Source organism: Psammomys obesus, unplaced genomic scaffold (genome assembly GCF_907164565.1).
Source record: "Psammomys obesus unplaced genomic scaffold, mPsaObe1.curated_primary_1811, whole genome shotgun sequence".
In the NCBI taxonomy this organism is placed as follows: domain Eukaryota; kingdom Metazoa; phylum Chordata; class Mammalia; order Rodentia; family Muridae; genus Psammomys; species Psammomys obesus.
In genome coordinates this window covers 1,740,528-1,744,564 of record NW_026591597.1, presented here as the reverse complement: position 1 = coordinate 1,744,564, position 4,037 = coordinate 1,740,528, and positions in this window count along the sequence as shown.

Below are 4,037 nucleotides of genomic sequence, written 5' to 3'. Positions count from 1 at the left end.
TGGCTTCTCTTGCCTCTTGACCCTCTCTCCTCCTCTTTGTGCTCTCTTTCTCTCTCCTCTCTACTCCTATCCTCTTCTCTTCTTTCTTCTCTTCCTCCCTCTCCTCTCATGGCCTGCTTCAACATACTTGTTATATTCAGTCTACTACTTTCTCTCCATGCTCCGACTCTTCCACATGCCTCTGGCTGTACTCTCCCTCAAATTTACAATAAAAGCCTCCCTTCAACCATGCTGTGGAGAAGTCACTCCCTCACTTTACACCGTAAGTAACTCAGAGGGCTGGAAAACAGCATTGGCTTAGTATAGATAAACTCTGGGTCTGTTCACTAGCAGCAAAACATGAAAATACTAAATGGTGGTGCAGGGTGGGGCTTGGGAGGAAATAGTCCCAAGTTTTGCCCTGCTCTCTGTGGGCACGCTTCAAGATACTGCTTATTTTCAAACTTCTCTGTGTGTCCTTGCTCCTAAAGGGTTGTTATGGGACCTAACTGTTAAGGCCTTAGGCACTATCTGGCTAGATACAAGCACTGTGAGTATGTTAGTTCTGTGGTTAGGTCTGCCTTCACATTCTGACCTCTTGGTCCCCAAGCGCCATTCTTAGGGGAAGTTTCTGCTTTGGAAACTGAGAGAGGCATGTGACTTTTGCTAACTTCAAAATATAAGGCTTATTACAAAAAGCGATATTGGGTAAGTGATTCCCAGGCCCGTCTGTGTCACACGCTCAAGCCTTGACTGGGACCTAAAGGATTCTGCTATAGCGCTTTGATTGCCCGGGTAGACTATAGAAATGGACAGTGCTGAACTGTTGCCAGTTCATTTAGATCACTTATCCATATCCACAGAGGTAGGTGTGCTTTCCGGAACTCCCACCCTTTCAAATCTTTGCTCCTGTTCACTCAGACTTCTCTTGGTTTTTATAGAAAAGTAGCCCTGTTAACCCCAGCATCTTTCCATTAGTATCTGGGCAGCCCCAGACACCAGTGTCACTCATGGTTGCAAAGAAGAAAGGCCATGTGGCTGGCCTCTACTACGGAAGGATGCTTACACACTGTTTGTCACCTGTTCCCATCAGACTCAGTTTCCCTTCCCTGCACCTCATTCCCACAAATGTCTCAAATAGCATTCTTCCCAGCTACAGTTACCATCTCTGGTTTGTTTGTTTGTTTGTTTGTTTGTTTGTTTGTTTGGAATTCCCACATCTTAGAAAGCTGTTTCGTTCTTAAGCCTTCTGTGCATGCTTTAGCTAAGAACAATGCCTGTTTTGCCTACTCATACTCCTTCTGTTTTATTAACATAACATATGGTGGCCTCTGGTGACAAATGGCACGGAGGGACTTAAACACGGGCTGTGAAACAGTCCCAAATTCTCTATTTGCTAGCTATATTTTCCCATTTTCCGTGGCAACGGATTTTACACACCCAAACTTCCGTTTCCCTGCCTGTAAGGTGAGCAGGGTTGTATGTAGCTCATGGCTGGATTGTGAGGCGGGGCTGAGAAAACCCAGAGCAAACGCATGCGCAGTGTGTTATCTGTGGGATGCATGCTTTATAAGGCTAGCTAGCTGTTGTGTTTTCTCATACAAACACCTCATTTGTCATTTCAGCTTAGACATCTTTCCAGTGCTTTCCAGACCACACCCACCAAAGTGCAATGTCTCTCTAAAGCAAAATGTTTGAAGGTTGCAGTACAGGATCTCGGTCTCTGTGTGGCGCCCTGCTGGTCTGAGCACACTAGTGCCAGAAACATTACTCCTCTGTCACAGAGCAAGTTAGCCCTAAACATCCTGTCAACTGAAAAATAATCCGTTAATTAAACAGACAACCAAATAAAGTCAAACTAGTTGTTAAAATGTTGCTATGAAAATCAAAACGACCCTGAGATTTCACCTTACACCCATCAGAAAGGCTAAGATAAAAAACTCAAGTGACAACACATGCTGGAGAGGTTGTGGAGAAAGGGGAACCCTTCTCCACTGCTGGTGGAAATGTAAACTTGTACAACCACTTTGGAAATCAGTCTGGAGCTTTCTCAGACAATTAGGAATAGTGCTTCCTCAAGATCCAGCTATACCACTCCTAGGCATATACTCAAAAGAGGCTCAAGTACACAATAAGGACATTTGCTCAACCATGTTCATAGCAGCTTTATTCCTAATAGCCAGAAGCTGAAAACAACCCAGATGTCCTTCAGTTTAGGAATGGATACAGAATTTGCGGTACGTCTACACAATGGAATACTACTCAGCAATTAAAAACCAGGAAATCATGAGATTTACAGGCAAATGGTGGGATCTAGGAAAGATCATCCTGAGTGAGGTATCCCAGAAACAGAAAGACACACACGGTACATACTCACTTATAAGTGGATATTAGACATATAATACAGGATAAACATACTAAAATCTGTACACCTAAAGAAGCTAAGCAAGAAAGAGGACCCTGGATAACATGATCAGTCCTCACTCAGAAAGACAAAAGGGATAGATACTGGAAGAAGGAGAAAACAGGGAACAGGTCAGGAACCTATCACAGAAGGCTTCTGAAAGACTCTACCCAGCAGTGTATCAAAGCAGATGCTGAGATTCATAACCAAACTTTGGACAGAGTACAGGGAATCTTATGAAAGAAGGGGGAGATAGTAAGACCTGGAGAGGACAGGAGCTCCACAAGGAGAGCAACAGAACCAAAAAATCTGAGCATAGGGGTCTTTTCTGAGACTAATACTCAAATGTAGCCCATGGCAGCTCAGTGTTCAAGTGGGCACCCTACTAAGGGGAACAGGGATTGTGTCTGAAATGAATTCAGTGGCCAGCAATTTGATCACCTTCCCCTGAGGGGGAAGCAGCCTTGCCAGGCCACAGAGGAAGACAATGCAGCCAATCCTGATGAAACCTGATAAGCTAGGGTCAGATGGAAGGGGAGGAGGATCTCTACTAACAGTGGACTTGGAGAGGGGCATGGGAGGAGATAAGGGAGGGAGGGTGAGATTGGGAGGGAATGAGTGAGGGGGGTTACAACTGGGATACAAAGTGAATAAACTGTAATTAATATAAAAAAATTTTAATAATAAAAAATGTTGCTATGAGGCCAACTGTGATGGTCCATGCTGACAAGGCTGAGTCAGAAGTGTGAAGAATTTGAGGCTAGGCTGAGCTACATAGAAATACCCTGTATCAAAGAAACCAAATGTACTGACACTATAGAGTCATTTGGTAACCAACTGCATACAATTTTATGTTATTTAATCTCAGCAAGAGTTAATACACATTAACTTACCTTCTATACAAAACACAACATGATTCTTCTATCTATTCTCTGAAGTAGAGAATATTGGAGTCTCATTTTACACAGCAGGAAACAGATAACAAGAGAACTGAGGTCATTTACCTAGGTGTTGGATCAAGCGGGGAACCAAACCCAAGACCAGTCCAGCTCTAGTGTCTGTACACATTGCTAAATCCTGATAGAACTGAGGATACACAATTTCCTTTTTGCCAAATTTCTTCAACCTCCCAAGTATTCCCACATGTCATTTCACAGTCGTCACTGTTGTTCATCTACCAAGCACACGGAGTTCTGTAGAAATATCATAGAAACCAAACAAATAAAAAAAATTACTGTATTAACATTATAGACTAACAGTAAGCTTGTCAGTGACTGATCACACTTTTCATCCTCTTGGTTTTCTCCAACTTCCATGCCTCCTTGCTCGTGCCAGCTAACTGTCACACTATTGGTGGTTGTGTCTAATTTTCATGGTTTTTCTATCACCCAAGATCTAAGACAGATAATGTTTTTCTCATTAAGCAATGTAAACAAAATGGGTGCCAAACAGTTGAAACATATTCAAGCCAAGGTATGCACTCCCTGTAAAAGCAGCATCAAGAATAAATGAAGAGGCTGTTGTGATGGCAGTCACCTGAAATCCCATCTGTTGTAGAGATGGACACAAGAGGACTCGAGTCCAAATTATGTCTAGGCTACTTAGAGTATCCAAGGGCACCCTAAAATATATAGTGAGACTATTTCAAAGAAAG